The sequence below is a fragment of the Manis javanica genome, chromosome 1 (genome assembly GCF_040802235.1).
Source record: "Manis javanica isolate MJ-LG chromosome 1, MJ_LKY, whole genome shotgun sequence".
Lineage (NCBI taxonomy): Eukaryota > Metazoa > Chordata > Mammalia > Pholidota > Manidae > Manis > Manis javanica.
The window spans coordinates 230,369,322-230,389,186 of NC_133156.1; the positions used below are offsets into that span (position 1 = coordinate 230,369,322).

The 19,865-nt window shown below is 48.0% G+C and overlaps 1 protein-coding gene across 11 annotated transcripts in view; it reads left to right on the top strand.

Annotated features, from left to right (window-relative positions):
- Nucleotides 1-977: 977 nt before the first annotated feature.
- CYRIA (CYFIP related Rac1 interactor A) overlaps nt 978-19,865 on the top strand; it is a 97,789-nt gene continuing 78,901 nt past the window's right edge. For 5 of the 11 annotated variants that reach the window (XM_073216320.1, XM_073216300.1, XM_073216329.1 and 2 more), the window contains exon 1: nt 978-1,085. The gene's annotated coding sequence lies outside the window, so the exon portion shown is untranslated. Of the gene's footprint in view, nt 1,086-18,739; nt 18,816-19,865 lie in introns of all 11 variants that reach the window. The other 6 variants (XM_073216315.1, XM_073216332.1, XM_073216306.1 and 3 more) reach the window with 5 other exon arrangements.

Sequence of the window (19,865 nt, forward strand, 5' to 3'; positions counted from 1 at the left end):
AGTGCTGTCTGGGGAACTGGAGCTCAGAAAGGAGAGAGACTTGACCAAGGTCTCCTGAAGCTTCCTGAACTCCAGGACCTGGGCGCCTATGCCTCCAATCCACACACTCACACAGCTCCTGTACATAGCTTGGCCCATTATAGGGGTTTCATAAATGTTTCATGATGCCCTTGCTGATTGACTGGGAAAGGAAGCAGTAGAAGCTTGTGCCTGCAGGAGAGCACCCCCCACACACACCCCCACACAACCCAAGAGGAGCTCTGACTCACAACCTGTTTGGCACTGCGCAGCCCTCTCCGGTTTCCTGAATCTCTCTCTCTAATGCAAAAGGCCTCCATGGCAGATGTTTTAAAACAATGATCACGTCGATGACACCATAATCCCTGACTTTCCCCTTGCATCATATAGTCTTTTTAAAGTGTTTCTGCAGACTTGATCTTTAGGGTAATTATATTCTTTGGACTAAGCATTTGAAAAAAGTTTTTGTGGTCCCGACGGATAACTGCGACCCGCTGCCCCCCACCCACCTCTCCAGCCCCCCGCCCCGGGCTACGAATCTGTTAATAGTTTGAGCAGGGTTGAACAGCAAAGACGGCTGGGTTCAGAATCCAAAGGAATTTGGGAGTGGGGGTAGAGGCTGGGATGGTCTGGCTGGGTGCATGGGCACGAACTGGAGCTAGGGGTTGAGGGCAGGGCCTTCTCCCCGAGTTCTCGGAGGGAAGAGTGGGTGTGGAGGAATTCCGTGTGTAGAGACAGCCAGGGCTGCTCCATGCTTCCCCTTGGAGCGCAAAGCCAAGTGCCGGAGGCCGAGAGAAGGACAGGGGTTACCGCGTGTGGACACCGTCAGCAGCAGCCCCTGGGCGCAGAACGGGTCGTCGCGGGAGGGCGGGGACGACGCCGGGTGACAGCGGGGGTGGGGATCCCCAGGGGCCGGGCCGGGGCGGGGGGGGGCGGGCCGTGCTGGGGACGGGGCGGGGCGGGGCTCCGGGGCGGCCCGCGGGCTGCGGCGGCCGCGGGAGAGGCGTGCACAGCGGCAGCGGCTGGGGCAGCGGCGGACGCGCGGCCGAGCAGGGCGTCGGCGACCGGTGAGCGCGGCGCGGACGCGGCGGGGCGCGCGGCCGGGGGCTACGGGGCAGGGGGCTCGGGAGGCGCCGCGCGGGCGCTGCAGCCCCTCGGCAGCTCCCGACGCCCCGCAGCCCTCGAGGGAAGGAGGGAGGGAAGGAGAGCGGGGAGCCAGGTCCTTGGCCCTTCCGCGGTCGCAGCCCCGACGTCGCTCCGTGCGCTCTGCAGCCCGTGCAAGCTGAGGACCGCCTCCCGACTGCGGTCCAGACCCCCCCCCCAGCCCCTCAGCCACTAACGCCCAGCCCGCCAGGTATCTGCAGCCCCACAGCCATTCTTCCAGGACACCCCATCCTCTGCTTCCTCATTCCCACCACCAGAGGCCCCAGCTCCCCGCCGCTCTCTACAGCCCCAGAGGCAGGGATGACCCCCAGTGCCTGCACGCCAGGACCCTCCGCTGCCACCTGTGCCAGAGGTTCTAGCCAGCCAGCCAGCTGCTGTGCCGGGGACCCAGGCCTCTGTGCCGTCACCCTCCTCACTCCTCAGAATCCCAGTCTGGCAAAAGAGGCTTAACAAATCCTGAGCTTTGGGAACGATTTGACCCACTTCCCAGAAGGCTGGTTCCAGGCCAGCCATGCTGTTTGGTGGAGACACCTGTCTCGCCTGCCAGCTGAAGGACCGGGAAGCCTGTGTCAAAATGGGCCAGTGGGTTCCTGGGTCCTCCTGCAGCCCGTCCCGACTTGCTGGCCAGCGTCCCCAGAGACCAGAACTAAGAGCTTTGTCATTTAAGACCTCCAGAGCTATTGGCTGACCCCACCTCCAGATCCTGAGAATTCGGCCAGCCGCCGTGTTGGGAGTACAGGGTCCAGCACAGGTGGGGCCACCATTCTGGGGCTGGTCTCTCCTGCACCCTTGTTTTCCCGCCTGCTCCCAGGTGAAACCAGGACAGAGTAATGCGGCATTCAGGGCTATGGTCTCCCTGACAGCTCTGTGGCCCTCCTTCCTTACCCTGCGGGAAACTTTCCCCTCTTTCACCAGTCCCTGTCACCTCCAGATAGGGCCTGGGCCATGTGCAGAGCACTGGTCCCCAGGGCCCAGAAAGCTGGCGTGGACCGTGGAGGGCTGGGACTGTGTGCTGGGCCAGCAAGGGGAGGGGGGCTGCCAGCCAGGTCAGGCTGGGTATGGGGGGGAGAGGGGGGAGTGGAGGGCTTTAGGGTGGGTCGGTGTCTTTGAAATCCAGATGGGGTTCGAGAGCTTGCTTTGCTCTAAGAGAGGAGGCTGTTTTTCCTGCGTGCTTGTAACTGTCTTGTGTTGCTATGGTGACAGTTTTGCTTCTCTTCCTCCTTCTGACTCTTCTGGGAGCTGATTTTTATTGGTCTGTTGTCCTGTCTTTTATGGCTTTAATTTCTTCTTTCTACTTGCTCTGAAATAAACAGTCATAAACATGGGCTCTGGGCCCAGGCTGGGGGCTGGCAGAACGTCACCCTGACCTGGGCTCCTGTGAGGGGAGACAGGTGGGGACAGATCCACCCCCTCGGCCTCCCTCTCTAAGGAGGGGCAACAGCACCACCACCTTAGGCACACAGTGGGCCGCACACCGCCTTGACACCAATGAGAGACCCCAAGTGTGATTTAGGGGCTCACCGACATTATTTCCTTTCCTCTCGACACAGTTCTATGGGCTTGGGACTGTCCCCACTTTGCAGATGAGGAAACTAAGCTCAGATAGAGCTTTTCCCCTAAGGTCACACTGCCTTTAGCACCTAGGCAGCCTGTTTTTGTTGAATGGGTGGGACATTAATGGAGCTGGCATGCAAATGGCTGTCTTCCCCAAACTCATGGTATAGGAGGCTCATTGGAAGGACACCACTTGGCTGTGCCACAGAACTACCACAGCAGCAGGCTGCCAAGGAGCTGCCTGTCAGGACCTTTATGCACCCTTGACCCCCACTGTTGGGGACCCAGGCTGAGAGGAGAGTGAAGCCACTTGTGACTTCCTGTTTTTGCTCAGCACCCAGAAGCATTCAGTTAGCTTTACTCTGAGGGCCCTGATATGAGTTGGGTACACTGAGAGCCAAGCAGACCCCAGAGCCAGCCCTGGGAGGAGTTGAGAGTTCACCAGGGCCATGGGGTCACTGGTATTTCCCAGAGATGCTGCCTCCTCTCTACTCTTCAGTTTTTTCCTTCACTGTACACTCTCTTCTTCCCCACCATCCCCTTTCTCCCTTCACATTGCACATGCATTGAGCTTGTTAATAAATAGCTGAAGAAACATTATGGTAATCTGAAAAGACCAAGGCATCAGCAGCTTCGTGGCCAAATGCTGGCTTTGGAGAAGTGAGTTTGCTCATATGGGCCTCAGTTTCAGTCTTTAAAATGGAGCTGACAGCATCTGCCCCAATGGCCACATTTGCTTGTCTTGAAGGATGGGATGGAGCAACCTATAGGGCGTGCTTTGAGGTTTGAAAGCCTGAAGGACCCATAATGTCCTCAAGCTGTTGGAAGATCTCAGTGTTAAACAGATCCCAAACCACTGCCCAGAGATGAAGAACTAACTTAAGAATAATTAAGCCTTAACATCTCAGGGTTAGAGGCATTCACTAAAGCTATCTTGTCCAGCCTTGATGATGAATTCATTTCTCCATTTATGTACTTTACATTCATTGAGTATTTACTCTGTACCAAACACAGTTTTGGAACTGGGGATTTAAAAAGATGAGCATTCTTCACTTTTTCAAGGAATGTAGAATCGTGGTAAAGACAGATGTGCAAAGAGATCTTTATAATACAGACAGAGAGGTGATGTGATAAGGGAAAGGCAGGGTGAATGTGGGGCTCAGCGATGGTGACTTGACAGCTTATCCACTAGGGTTGAGTTGGGAGGCCTGTGCTTTGGGCTGAAATGGAGTTGGCCTGCCCCTGCCCACTTAGAAAGCCCCCCTGCCACCCTCAGAGTGCTGGGGTGGCTCCTGCTGAGCCTCTTAGTTCTGATGAGCAGGGATAGGAGAGAGGCATGCCTTCCTTGTTGAGTTTTGACCCATCCACCCATAGCAGCCTCTAGTTCCTACTCATTTTGGTTAAAATCCTTTCTCAGGGGCTGCATGAATTACCTGACAAGGCAGCAAGCTTGGTGATTGCAAAGAAAGTGGGTTTTCGAGTCAGCCATGAGTTCAAACTCTACTACTGCTACGTCCTAGTTGTGGAATCCTGAAGGAGTATCTAATCTCTCTGAGCCTCAGTTCTTGCATCTGTAAAATGGCAATAATGATACTCGCCTTCCAGGAAGTAAATGATGGTATGTTTGTATAAGAGTCTGGCCTGGTGCCCACCTTGTGGTAGACTTGGTATTATTTAGTATACTGATTGAAGAGTTCTCAGTTACTGGGACTCTTAGAACAGTAGTGGGGAACTTTTTGGACTAATTATGGCCTTTGGAGATGTACTCATTATCTGGGAAGGTTAAAAATTGCTCATGCTCAGGTTCCTCACCTTGTTAATGAACCTTTGAGTTACCTCTCACCAGATAAGCTGTGTTCTACAAGACCCTGATTCTGTGCAAATCACCAACACTTGTTTTCTCCAAGGGGAGCAAATTTGAAATGGCAACAATCTGTTTCAAAAACACATTGCTATCTATGAGAATACTTTAATTTTATGTAATCCTACATGTTTATTTCTGCTTTTTTTTGCCTCTGCTTTGGTGACAAATCCAAAATTTTCATCACCAAGACCTATGTCAAAGAGCTTACCATCCATATTTTCTTCTAGGACTTTCATGGTTTCAGTTCTTACTTTAACTTTCAGGTTCAAGTCTTTAATCCATTGTGAGTTAATTTTTGTGTGTGGTGTTTAATAGTGGTCCAGTTTCATTCTTTTGCATGTAGCTGTCCAGTTTTTCCAACACCATTTATTGAAGAGATTGTCCTTTTCCCATTGTGTATTCTTGACTCCTTTGTCAGAGAAAACACAAAAATGAAACCTTCATCTTTTTTATTTTGGGCATATTTCGCTTCCCTTTGTTTTTATATTTTAAGTTACCATATATATGTATGTACATGTCCTCAAATCATCACCACAACTCTGTGACATTAGTATTATCATCCTCTTTTTACAGTTAAGGAAACAGGCAAGATAGCTTGCCCAGCGTCTGGAAGCTAGTAAGTGGCAGGGCCAGAACTTAAAAACTGGGTCCTGCCTGCTCTTTATGCCATAATATACAGTCTTGTCATTTCCTTGGCTGGTGCGCCAGTGACCTAAAATAATTGTGTTTGGAGAATGTGAGCAGATTTTCACGGGGGTGGAACTGGTCAATGTTTTAACTCAGACTCATAGTAAATATTTGGAGACTTTATTAGGGTTTTGCTCTCAGCACAGCATTAACAAGGCTTTCTGCTGTTGGCTGAGGCTTTGTTCCTAGAGGTGATGAATACAAGAGGGGTTTGACATGTCTGAGTGAAGAGAAAATGTTTGATGATGCGAGAAGTAGCTTCCTTTGCCCAAGAACAGATTCCTGGTTTGCCACTGAAATGAACAGAACTGATTTTTTAACTGAACATCTGAATGTAGAGCATGCCAGGTACATCCCAGGGATATAAGGACAAAAGCAACAAGGTCAGAAAATGTGGGTGGATGGCTCTTCAAATGCAAGGATTCAGTCTGTCAGAATAATGCTCATCTAGGAAGAGGGGTGGATTGAAAAGAAATTAGAGAATTGCTCACTCCTAGCTTTTCTTGGGTAACTTAGAAACATAATTTGCCTCGTCTCAGATCCTCCTTGTCCTAGTGAATCTAAGTGTTGAGAACGGGTGCCATGTTTGCCAGCAATGTGCTTACCAGGTCCAGCTTAGCACTGAAGACAGATGCGTTTCTATTTGTAATTATCTCGGGGCCTGAGCCTGGTGTCTGCTTATTTAATGACTTCACTTTCTAATAAAAATTCTGCATGGCATAGATAATTAGATCTTTAAAATGAAACTGGGGAAATGGAGTGTCCCCAAAGAGTCTAATTGCAGTTTGGTGATGGATCAAGCATAAAAATGAGATCACTCATTCATTCATTTAACAAATTGTACAGGGCAGTTTCCTGCCCTGTGCTGCACGAGATGGGACGGTGATGAGTATGGCTTTGTCTCTGCCTGCAGGTAGCTCTCACTCCACGGGGAGACAGAGGAGGAAACGGGTACCTAAGTGGAGCTTGGCAAGTGTTACACAGAGTGCAGTGTGCTGGGGGAAGAGGAAATGTAATCCCTTCTGCTCTTAGTGCCACACAGTCCATTCCTCTCCACATGGTATTTATGACCTGTACAGCGCCCAAGTTGTGGCTGGCATGTTGCAGGGAAAGGAAACATGGAACAGAAAACACAGGGTTCAGTGCATGGCTCTCAGCTCTGTGCCTCACTGCCTGGGGGGCAGGAGGAACAGGTCTCTGTACTTCAGTTTTGCTGTTGGTAAATGGGACAGTTGGCTTTAATGACTTAAAAGGGTTCTTCTACATCTAGCCGGATGATTCTAATAAGCCCTTGGGTGACAGGTGAGGAAGCAAAGCCCGGCAGCCATAGTCAGCAGGGCTGCCGAGACAGGGATTGCTAGGAATGGGAAGAAGAGTCAAGTGTGTTTTCAAAGAACCCTCTCAGAAAGCAGAGAGACCTTGCTCTCCCTTCCAGAAGGGGAACCACGTTCTCTCTGAGCATCAGATAGATGAGTGAAAGTCAAGGCCAGTGACAACAGGGAGAGACAAAGGGGACGCTGGACTCGGCAGAAGCAGGGAGGAGAGTCACCAGCTTCCTGTGGTGTTCGTCGATGTGGATAAGGAGGGCCTGGCCTGACAGATGACTTGCTTATTGAAATTTGCTCTTGTTTTAAGTCAATGTGTTTTTCAAAATTGGTTTGATCATTTCCAGGTTTTAGAAGAAATAACAGCGCATCCTTATTTTGGGATCATAGAAAACAATGACAAACACACAAGCAGTTCAGCACAACGTCAGGTTTCAGGTTCTTGCATTCTTGCCGGCAGCCAAACACAAGCCCTGATAGCTACATTGAGGCTGGGTCCCAGCTGCCTAGAGCAGAGCAGTGGGGGGAAGGGGGGACTGTGGCAGGGGAGGAGCAAACAGGGGGGCAGAGAAGGCCTGGGGGTCTGATGGCCATGCTGCCCTCTCCCAGGCAGCTGGAGCTTCGGCTGATCTTGTCTGTCTGAGTTTTGCTCTCCCCTCTGTAAAACACAGGCACCAACACCTTCTGAGCCACAAAGGGTAATGTTGGCAGGAACAACAAGCATTTAATATTCGCTTCTGGCAATCTTCTAAAGAGCTTTTGAAACAGAGATCCGCATTCTACGGGGCAAACCGAAGTCCAGAGGTGTCAAGGACCTTGCATAGTGTCACCTTATTAAGGAAAGAAGCATAGTTGGTGTCTAAAACCACATCTGTGTGCCCTTCAAAACCTGGTCTCGTTCTACCACCCACACTAGGAATGAGAGCCCTGCATCTGCGAGGAGCATGGAATTAATAAGCAAGTGTCTTGGGTAAAAGCATCATCTCAAAGAGCTAGAAGTGCCTCCATACCTTGAAACTGAAAAAAGTAAAATAAACTATAGCTTTATTTAAGTGCTTCCTGTGACCAGCGTCTCTGCTTTGGGCTGACGTCGTTCGAGGGCATCCTTTGCTTAGCTCACTGCATCAGAGAACGCCACCCGGCACTAATGAGCTGCCTCTCTGGTGTGTGCAGCATACGGCCTTGCTGGGCTGTGGAGCCCACCCAGTCGAGGCAGGCTGTGTATGACTTACTTTTCAGACCCCTCCCTGGGACAGCTGGAGGTCATGGGAACACCAGAGAACTATGGTCTTGGCTTAGAAAATGACAGATTTGCATGTCATCAGGCTGCAACAACACCTTTAGTCTAATTCCTCTATTTTACAGAAACTGAGGTCAAGAGAAAGATAAATAGATGGGGTGGAGGGAAGAGAAACCAATATTGGAGGTTTTTCCAAGGCTGGGACAAGAACTCAGCCTGGCAAAAGCTATAAGTGGACCATACCTCTTCGACATCCCGAGAGGTGAAATGTGGACCTAGAAGTCCTGTGGGAGTATCCCTGGCTGCAGGGTGAGCTCACATCTGGAAGCTCATGGACCTGGTTTAGAATCCTGGCTCTTCCTTCAGGCACATTCCTTAGGCTTGCCAAATTTTGCAATCTGTGAACTGAAGTTAATTAATAGTACGCGTGTCTCAGGAATATTGTAAAGAGTAAGTGAATCAAACATATGTCAGTGACCCTTTGTGCCTGATCTTTGAAGAAAAGGTGTTTGATAAGTTTTTGCTATATTCTTCAGGTTCCTCTCTACTTGTTTTGGGTGGAAAATCACCTGGGACTTCTTTTTTTTTCTCATACGTACATTCCTGAATTGCCCGACAAAGCCCCCAAAATCCATTCTTCTGGACTTACATTTCTAGCTTCTCTTTAGACCTGAAATGAACCTGGCTCTGTTGTTTGCTGGATTATAACGGGGATAACGGATCCACTCAGCATCCAGCATTGCACAGGCTATATGATCCATTTCTCTGCTCTTGGTATTTTTTTTTTTTTTGTACATGTGTGTGTGTTTCTTAATGGAGTATTGAGGTTTCAAAGATGGGCCTTTGATTACCTTCAGAAATGATAAACGGAGTTGTCAGTTATTTTCTGGCATTCCCTTATTTGCAAATCCAAAGTCCAAAACACTGAAAATTTACTTATTTACATAACTCATTTGGAGTCAAAAGCAGCCTTGATCATACATGAAACTGTTTGTTGTTTTTATTATCCTACTCAGGGTGAATAAGGTTTTCATCAAAAAGATGCATGCCCCTGGCCCTGCTTGGCATGCATGTAACATAGCATATGTACTATATTACCTTTTTAAGATCTGAAAAATTCTGAATTTGGAAGCATACCTGAGCAAAGAATTTCAAAGGAGGGTTTGTGGATCTCTCTAGAGAAGCCCAGAGGTACTTGCAGCATCCTTGGGGTTGGGGGACTGGAAAGGCATGAGTGTGGCCCCAGATTATCCCTCCTTGAAACCAGGTGGTGTGGTGACATGGTTCATCTTGTCATAAAAGCCTTAAAGGCTAGTTTTATATTTCATCAATTTTTAAATAACAGGAAATAAGTTAAATGACCATCCTTGTCCAAACACAAAAACAAAACAACAAGAAACTGTTTAAAACATGGGCTCCAAAATTTCACTGGGACAAAGTAAGTTTTAAAAAATTCCTTAAAACTAAAAATAAGCTGGGAATTTTTGGTCTATTGTGGCTCGTAATCAAGTTTCATCATTGGCCTTTGGGGGAAGGTAGAAGGGAATTTTTAAATCTTACTCATCATTTTAGCCTTATGAGAAGGAACCCAGGCCTGCAGAGTGAGCATGGGGAAGTGAAAAGCCCTGAGCGGAGCGTGAGAAGGTCTTGGTTCTTATCTTGGGTCTGTTCCTGCCTTGTTGAGGAAGCTTGGACTCATTTGCTTCCCTTCTCTGGGCCCTAGAATCTGTTTCTAAGTCTTTCCCTCTCTCTCTCTCCCTCTCTGTCTCGCTTTCTTTCTTTCCCTCGCTACCCTCCCTTCCTTCTTCCCGACAGTCTAGTAGTGGAGACCGGGGCCCCACCGAGCTGGCTGCCTGCTGCACTCATAAAGCTTCCGTACAGTCTCCGGGCACTGAGAAGACTTCCCTGTGCTCTGCACTGGTTTCCTCCAGGCTCTTCCTTTACTTCCCTGGCAACCCTGATTCTCTGCTGCCCGAGCTGGTTTGTGTGGGATTCATTTTGGTGCTGGCATCTGCACGGATGCCCAGTGAGGACTCCTTCACACTTAGCCAAACACGTTTCAGTTGCCCTGATGGTGATGGCCATCACCAGAGGCCACCCTGCATTGTTGGGGCAGTAGAGGAGCTAACAGGAAGGAGAGGGAAAGTTCCCTGTTGTGGACGATGTCACCAGGGCAGGCTCCACCCCGGAAATAGCGGCCCTTCTGTGGCCTGCACCTGTGTGGGCTAGGTACTGGAGCAGAGAACATTCAGGTGAAGGGCATGGGGGACTGACTGCCACCACAACCCCAATTTATATTTCTTTGCCTTTTAAGTTTATGCTTAAAGTATCAGAATTCTGGCTTTTGCCAGGTTGAAAGTTTAACATTTCCTTCAGAATCTAACTATTTGACAAACCAGGGGCTCTGCCTCCTCTGAGCATGGCTCACCCAGGGCATTCACACGTAGCAGTAACTCATGAAAGGAACCAGGGCCTGACCACGGATGGGGGTTTCCACCCAGGAGAAGTGACCTTAATTTCAGGATCCTGAAGGCTTTCAGTTCGCACTGACTGTGGGAACCACTGGGGAGTTGTAAGTACAAATACAAATAAGGTGACACTGGGACCCTGAGATGAGGGTATTCCAGGCATGGCTGGTCCCCCCACGTTAGAGAGGCCTGGACCCCCAAATGTATGTGTGCATGTGTCCGTGTTTGTGAGTGTTTGTGCATGGTGTGGTGTGTATGTGAATGTGTGTGGAGGTGTGTGTATGCGTTGGGAGTTCCTTTCAGGTCCTGGGAGGTGCTGGGCCCTGTCAGACACCCGCTGGACAAGGCTCCCTAAGCCCCGGCTTTTGTGTGGCTCATGAATGGAAGCGACCCCTGAAGGGCTCCCACAGGGCTGAGGGGGCTTTTGTCTTTCAGGGACCAGTGACCCTGGAGAAGGGCAGTTGTGAAGGTGGCTGGCAGGAAGTGACCACGTTATGTGTCTTAGGGAAAAATGTCTAATCCTTCTTCTTGGGAAAAACAGAACCCTGTCAAATCTTGTTCTATACATATTTGAAAAGACTCATTTGAGCATACCACTTTAAAAATCAAAATAGATGAAAGAAAAACCTATTACAAGTTTTCAAAAATAAAGGACTAGAAATATATTCAGCTTTACCTCATCGCCATTTGGGGGAAGGTTGGGAAAGATTATGAAAGAGAAAAGGAAGGGAAGGAGAAAGAGAAACACAGAAGAGAAACTGCTGCGGCTGGGTTCATCCCTGTGGAACACGGCCTGGAGAGCCAGGAGACTGGAGAAGAGGGGGGAGGGGGGAGGGAGCCTTGTACAGTTTTGCTTATTAAGCTTACAGGGAGCAGAAGACCCCTTGGGTGTGATGAGAGCCCCGTCCGGGGAGTCCCCTGGGAGCTGGAGCCTGCCACTGACTCGCCTAAACTTCTGTGATCCTCTTTCCCCCTCTGAGCCTTAGTTCCCTCATCTCTGATGGGTGTGGATCACTAGATGAAGCACAGAGCAATTCCTGGCTTGACCAGGGCAGCCTGACCCCAGACTCCAGGCCCAAGGCTTTCCCGGGAGGAAGAGGCTTGTATGTCTCTGCCTGCAGTTGCCGTGACCTCTCCCCTATGGACCCAAATAGGCGGGTTCCTCCCTCATGACCCAGGAGACCGTGTAGCTCGTGCTGGTGTGAATGAAGTGCTCTGCATGTGTCCCCTATTTTCTCCTCCCTTTAAACCACCTGTGTGTCAAGGCCCCATCTTACCTCCCATTTAGACTATCCAATTGGTAACCTGCTAGGAAGATCGTATGTTGTATAAATTTATCTGTTCAACCTCAAATTCAGAAAATAATTTGAATAGCTTATATAAACTAAAATAATGTGCTTGCTGTTTAGTGATACATGCATCTAAGTTATTTTTTTTACCCTGTCATTTACAGGTTACCCAGTACTGCCACAGCCCCTGGTTTTTCACAGTATATCCACTTGTTCAGTTATGTTAATGACAATGAATTATGTTCCTCAGCATGCATCTAACACCTTTTAATTTGGCCTGTCTGTTTGTTTAAATTTCTTATCGTATAGATAATCATGCAAAGTAGATATATTTATTTCTCTTTTAAAGATAATGACACAGATGCTAAGAAAGTTCTAAAAACTTGTTTTAAGACATAGGATTGAAAATGAAGCACTAGGATTTTGCTTCACGTCTGCCTGGTTCTCAAAGTCGTGCACTTGCCCACACCACATTGTTCACACTGATTCCAGGCCACAATTTTAATTTTTTAAGAAAAAAATAATAAACACTCTTTTCCTGTCATGACTACTTACACCTCAGAAAATACAGTCATAACTGGAGTTTCTTTGCCTTTTTCCAGAATGGAGTCCTGTGGCCTTAATGGAAACTTGATGCAAGTCATATATTCCCATATAACAACCTTCTACCATGTGCTTGCAAGATGCCCCATGCTGTCCTAGAGACTTTTGCATGTCATTTAGTGGGAGACAGTGCTGCGGACTTCATTCCAGAGAGAGCAAGACTGGACTCAGATGCAATTCTGTACCCGAAGGCAGATAGCTCTATAAACTCAGAAGATTGTCCCATAGGGTGCTTGGGCTTCTGCCTTTGACCTAGGACTCAAGAACCCCTGTTGAACTATGAGGTCAAGTCCTGCTGACCCACCCAGCCCTCACTGTGCCCAGCTTCCTCCTTCTCTGTCTGTGGTAGTCAGACCTCTATCTGGTGGTTATGGAAAAAGGCACGGTTCCTCTTATCTTTTCCCATCTTGCATCAGCCTGCACCATCCTGGGCTCATTTCAGCTGCCCTGAATTCCTATTTTAGTTTCATGGCTCATCACAGACTCGGGAATATGATGCATTAGCTTCATATTTAAAAAGAGAAAGTAGAAATGTGATTTACCTAAGACTATCCATGAGCTACTCATTCTCTTTCCAAAATATTCTTTCTTTACCCAAACAGATCATTCAAGAATCCCTTCTGGTGTTATTACATTCCTCTGGAAGCCTCCCCCAGCTCCCCACCAAATCCATCCATCCATCATCCACTTAGTCAACACACACTTACTGAGAACCCACAGTGAGTCAGGCACTTCTCCGGGTCAGTTCCTGGAGATTCACAGTGAACCAAACAGACAGAACTCCTTGCCCCAGTGGAGCTTATATTCTGTGGGGGAAAGATGGACCATAAACATAGAAACAAGCAAAATGTGTTATGTTAGATGGTCATATGTTCCATGAAGAAAAATAAAGCAGAGGTGGTTTAGAGAATGAGGGCCCTGTGGGAGGAATGGGGGGGCAGGGCTGCTATTGTAAGTTGGGTAGTCAGGGGAGGCCTCCTGAGAAGGTGAGGAAGAGGGCAGACCTGCAGGACGTGAGGACGAACCAGCTCACTGGCCGGGTGAGTTTCCGGCAGAGTCGGCAAGGGGAGTACAAAACCCAGGGGGGGCGTGCGCGGCCCGCTGAAGGCGCCGCCAGGAAGCCAGGGGCTGGAGCAGTGTGGACACGTGGTTGGTGGCAAGCGGCGAGGCCATGGGCATTCAGTGCCCTCCTGGTGCTCCTGAGGGAGAACCTTTGCTGTATTGTTATGGTCTTTTCATCTCTCTGTCCCCCCACTGGCCGGGGCACCCTGGGGGTAAGGCTAGGCTTCTCCTTTGTTTTTACATCCTTAACACCTAGTGCCAGACCTAGGGTGGAGGGAGAATATAGCATCTCTGCTCCTTGTTTTCTTCTTCTTTTTTTAAGGCCAGAAGTTCTAATTAAAGATTATTTTTGGTTCTAATGGGAATTTGGAAGGAATGCTGCTTCTAGACTCCAATTAGCCAGCTCCTTTTTAGACAGCCATCAAATGAATGGAATTGTTGGGTAAAGAGTAAGGTGCCAGGGAGACAAATACTGGAGTGAACCTTGTGGAGTGGGTAGTGTTAACCGGAGTCAGGAGGAAGAGGGTCTCACCAGAAATCCCCAGGGATTAGCAGGACTGCTGGTCCCTGCTGGGGACTGGTGTTTACAAAAAGTGACCGCAGGCTGGAACAGGGAGGTTCTCAAGAAACCCTCAAAGCGTGTCGGGAGACCAGCCAGGACTTTCCACTCACTACTTTCCTGACTCAGAGGAGAGCTGTGGGAGACCCGGGACCTGGGAGGCCTTGTCTCTGGAGACCTTTCTGGAAAGAAAAGAGCATATTCTCCCTGGCAGGGAGTTTCCCCTCCCAGAGCTAAACACTGGCCTTTGAGAGGCTCGGGCTGCTTCTGAGGCAGGGAAAGAGCATAGGAAATGCAGATGGGCTACAGCGGGCAGAGCAGAAAGCACGTGGCCCCCAGTGGCATGCCAGGGTCCTGGGCCCCCATGGCTGTCAGCTCCCTCCTTCAGTGTTCACTCCCAATCTGAATGTGCATCCCCAGGATAAAAGGAGACATATAGTAACTTGTCTCAACTCACAGCAATTGGTACAAGTAGCTCGGTAGGCTAGACACATGGAGTGAGGTGAGTGGCAATTTCTGGAAATGGAAGCTTTAGGACATCCTAAAGTCTGTGAGAGACATTAGGGAATTTCAGCAAGGTAGTGATAAAATTGGATTTTCAACCAGAGGGATGTGTGTGTGTGTGTGTGTGTGTGTGTGCCAAAGTATGTATGACATAGTTATCAAATAGGAGTTTTCATGAATAAGAGTTGTGAAAAGAAGTAATTCCTTTTCAGCTCTTGTTCCAGGAGGCAGGTTTGTCTAAAAATAATAGAAAAGGAGAAATGAAAGATTTGCCTTGTAATTATTCAACAACCGTGTTTTGAGAATGGACTGTGTGCAGGCTCTGTGTTAGGTGCTTGTGTAGACGCAATAGATCAACATGGCGCACATAGAGCCTATAATCTATGGAGCCTTCTAGAAGGTCCTTGGGATGAAATCAGTCCAACTTCAAATACATGTTGCTAATGTTTCAAGGTGGGAAAATAAAAATGCACAGTGCCTGGTAAGAGAATGGAGAGTTACTTCTGTGCCTGCCAATTAACTGTTTAAAGCACGTCACAGCCTTTCAAACCTTCATCTCCTCACTCATTGGTGGAACTGACCTTCAGTCCTGCAGCCCACCCTCTGCCCCTCTGGGACATGATGAACAGAAAACAAGTTAGAAGCTCTGTACAGATTTCAGAGTGTTACTAACATGCCTATTACAGACCTCTGTCAGCCATGCAGTGCCTGGTGAGAGGTTTGGATGAAGTCGGACATTTGTTCACAATTCAATGGTCATATAAACTCTGCCTCTCTTGATATTTCTCTGACTTCCAGCCTTCAGCTTCAATTTTCCTGATATTACATTTCTGGTTTCTGCAATTCAATGCAATGCTTTCAAAATGTACACACATATGTTATCCAAATACTCTGGGGCCAGTTGTGTTTTGGGGGTTGGTTTAATGCTAATGGAAGAAAGTGGCCAGGATGGTTGTTCAGGATATGAAAAGCCTTGGGTACGGAATGAAAATAGCATCTGTGGGTAAACGGGGGAGGGAGGTGTCAGAAGTCAGCCTCGCTTGGGTCAGGCTAGGAAACCAACAGTGTGAATTGTCATGAAAAGTAACATGCAGGGTGCCAGCTCTCCCAGACCCCCCACAAGGAGTGGTTGAAAATTGAGCTTTCTGGTGAAAAGATCAGCTGCTGCAGAATGCTTTCCATAGATGTCAGCAAGCTGGGGCAGAGAGCATAGAGCCAGCCTGAAATGTGTCTAAATAAAAGATTAAAGTGACTCATTCCTGTTGAAAGGAGCTTTTTAAAAAGTGAAAGTAAGAGAGACAGAAGAGAAAAAAGAAAAGGCAAAGAACAATAGGGTTCAAATTTAAAACAACAGGAACAAGAAAATTGAATTAGTCACTCATGTCAGATCCTGTGTGCCTCTGTCCTGAATTACTACCTCCCTGACAAGGTTTTGAGGTCAGTGTCTCTCTATGTTTGCATTTCCTGGTGAAATAACACACTATCCCCGGTGTCGGTGTCAGTACCAGGCATTTGATGGGCATGCTGAGGGTGCTCGTCACATAGCTGCTGCAGAGGGCCTCTGTGCAGCTCAGGAAGCCTTCCTGTAGCGGGAGAACAGCAGCCACTGTCCCTGAACGAGTTCAGTATGACCATGACTGTCTGGAGCCACTCGGCCAGGGGCAGGAGAGCTGAGGCCGGCGGCCTGTTCAGTTCAGTAGAGATGGAGGCTCTGCCCTCTGGTTTGCATTTTTTTTACTAGATATTTCTTGTTTTGCTATAACATCCCTGATACCAGGAATCGGAGACTAACGAACCTTTATGATTTGCTAGTGTTTTAATCGATCTGCACTTTGCAGAGGAGATTTTTACACTGAAGGTAAATCAGTTTTGTGTTTATCCACGCTAGGCTGTGATAAAGTACAGTTTTGTTCCCATCACTTTCATCTCTTTGCTGTTTGATCCTGGACCACCACTTAGCCAATCGTGGGTCTTAGGGACCTCATCATAAAAGAGACATCACCCCCTCTTTGTTGACCACAATATAATACCTGTGAATATGAAACGATTTAATCTGGAAAACTGTGGTACAATAGTCAGTTTTGCTGCAGTAAGAAATAACCCCCAAATTTCAGCATTTGGTAGCAGCCAGCATCTCACCTATGTTACGTATGTCACCTGGCTACAGGCTGGCCTCTGTGGCATGGCTTTATATTTCTTCTTCTTCTGGGACCTGGGCTGAAGAGGCAGCTGCTTCTTGGAATGTGTCATGCTCATGGCAGAAGGAAGAAAGTGAGGAAGGAGACAGAAGCAGGAGCTGCTTCTTGAAGCTTCTGCTTTATTCTACTCACATCCCATTTGCTAAACAGGATAAGTTGCCACGTCCTCTATCAACTGGGTCCCCCTCCCATGGGGGGGCGAGTTGTTCCATGCAAGTCACTGACAACAAAAAAGTCTGTATCATTTTTTTATGTTTGAGAAAATAATACAGCTTGACCCGTATGCAATAAACCTATTCAACAAGATGTGAGTGTTAATGTCCTAGTAAAATAATAACTGACAGTGTAGTAGGAATTGAGCTTACCTCTGGTGTTGATATTTCAGTCAAGAAGACGACACTGTATTAGCCAACATTCAATTACACTAGAATATAGCCACTGTGGGATGGAAGAAATTTTGTGTCATTTACACACATATGCTAGGGGTAAAACCTAGCATTGTGCCTGGAAATAGTAGGTATCTGGTACATACTAACTGTTTTCTGTAACTACACTGGGACACAGATACTCCAATACTCTAGGAACCCAAGATTTAACATAATTAAAGTTGCCACAGTCTATTTAAGATGAGAAAATCTGGCAAAGCCTATATTTTAACTGTGTACCAGATAAACAGGTTTATCGATTTATTTCTTAAATTTAAATGTAATCACATATCTGAAGTCTTTTTGTTTATTATGTAGGAAGTCTTATGTCATCACATCAAAGAACTCTCATATGACAAACTCCCCTCAAGGTCCCCACATTGTGGTAGTCCCTGACCTTGTCTGGAGCAGTTTAGCAATGCTTTTGACCACTGTTGTGTCTTTCTCTGGGGCTTTCCAAAACTTATTATTCTTCATATCTTTTGTTGGTTGTTCCTACCCTGTCTTGCTGGAAGCGTAGCCTCTTAAATTTAGAGAAAAGTGAACCAGGACTCCAAGATGTGGGGGCAGAGCCAAAGGCCTCGCAGAGGGTGATGCCACTCAACAGCTGTGTGACCCGGAGCTAGTTATTCAACCTTTCTGCATCTCATTGTTCACATCTGCAAAACATGGATGATAATAATAGTGTCTTCCTCTTAAGGGTGCTGCGAGGATTTAATGGGGTGATACATGTGAAGGATTTGGAGTCACACAGGCACATGGTGGGTGCATCTGTGATCCATTCTGGCTATTAGCTCTGAGCAGCCTGGGCACAGAAAGGAGAGGAACAGTGCAGATGTCTGCTCCTCAGGAGCTGTCCTCCAGGCTATGGCCTTTTGAGAAGGCAGAGCCACAGTAGGAATGAGGTCTTGGACTGAGGCTGGGATGTGGTCCTCCGTGGATGGAGGGGCCAGATGGACAGAGAGGAAGGTGGGCCCTCAGCAGCAGATGAGGCCATGCTCACATCTTGAACAATCTCGTGATGTGGTGCAGAGATTGGACCACTTGTCAGGGTCCTCATCACTGCTGTACCTGAGCCTGGGTGGTCAGGGGGACCCGCTGAGCTTCCTGGGTGGGCAGGACTTGCAGTCTGTTCTGGCCGTGAGTCTCAATCTGCTGTGGTGGTGACTTCCCGAAGCAATGCTCATTTGAGGCAAAGGAACATTTACAGGGATGTCTGTCTTTGTCCCGGGACTCTGATTGTATCTCCCAGGATAGCTGGAATCAGGCAGGGCTGGGCCAGTCTGCCCAGGGTTTGGGGTCTCTAAGTGTGAAATGCAGCTCAAGAAACATGCTCAGATTAAGTCTCACGCCAGAGGGCTCCTGGCCCAGGAATCCGATCTCCGTCCTCCCCAATGTCCCACAGGGTGGGAGGAAACTTCCAAGCATGTCATACCCTCTGGGGGTCCTTGCAAACCATTATCTTCTATTTCCTTCTAAGACTTTGGGTAGTCGATGTTCTGAGGGGCCAGTGTGAACTACATTAGGAACTTGAAAAAAATAAAGCATTGTTTTGCTTTTTATTCTGTAATTGAGACTTACCTTTTCTTTAACATATTTAAGTAATTTCATCTTGAGCATATCCAGAAATTTCAAAGTCCCCTTCAACATCTGGCCCTTTTGTCACCAGGATTAGCAGGTTTAGCAAGACAAAACAGCTCGCTTTAGAATGGCTTGTTTAGTAACAACAGGAAAAATGTAGGCCTTACTCACATTTTAATCATTTTTCCCTTCCACTAGCATTATGTGGTAAGATGGTCTGTGCACAGCTCTGATGATATGTGTTGTTCAAGGACACGAGGACACTGATTTTCAGGTGAGTTTTCACCTACATTGCCTCCCTTACTCTTTATAACAATCCTAGAAATTATATCTTACTATTTATGCCCATCTATAGAAGAGGGAACTAAGGTCCAGGGGCTCCTATGAGTTCCTGGCCCAGGTTATAATGGCTGGGAGCTGGAGGGGCGAGAACTTGAGCCCAGAAGTGTGTCCAAACCCACAGTGTGTGTTCTCGGCTCTGCATAGGATAGTGGTCAATGTCCTGATGATCAGACCAAACTTTCAGAGGGCACTTTTTCCCCTTAACTGCTTGGGCTTAAGTGGATGAACATCTATATTTATAAAAACTTTGTAATGTGGCTCCAAGTGTTTATGTGAGGGTGGTCCTAGTGGTCAGAGATGTGGTCCCTGTATAACGGGCCCTCACACCCACCATGCGGAGGTGCGGTGAGCAAGAGGAATACAGGATGAACCCCACCCGGGCTGCCCTGTGGGTGAGTTCTTCCCAGCCACACCATCACCAGCTTCTACGCATGACTGTCCTGCACATGTGCAATGGTGACGGGGCTGGATGGAGTCTGGCTCATTCATTCCCTCATTCCATCCATGGAAATTTACTGAGTACCTACCATATTCCTGGCACTAAACAGAACAATGCCCCAGATTTTATCGTGTGTTTGTGTGTGTGTGTGTGTGTGTGTGTGTGTGTGTGTGTGTGTATGTGTGTGTGAGTGACACGCACACAATGTTAGGCCATGGCAAGTGTTATGAGAGGAAATGAAGCTGGGTAAGGGGGTAGAGAGTGAAGGAGGTTCATTTTATAGGGGGAGTTCAGAGAAGGCAGTCTGATGAGCAGACACCTGAGAGAAGTGGCAATGAGCCACGTCAGGATCTGCAGGAAGAACATGGATTGTATGAGGCAGAAGGAAAAGAAAGTGGGAACAGGCTGAGTGTGCTTTACTGATTCAGAGACAGAAGAGGCTGGCGGTATGTCTAAGGGGAGTGAATGAAGCCAGGCGTGGTAAGGGGAGAGGCGGAGGGCAGACAGAACCTGAGGGCTTCGTGGAATAGGTTTTAACAGGGA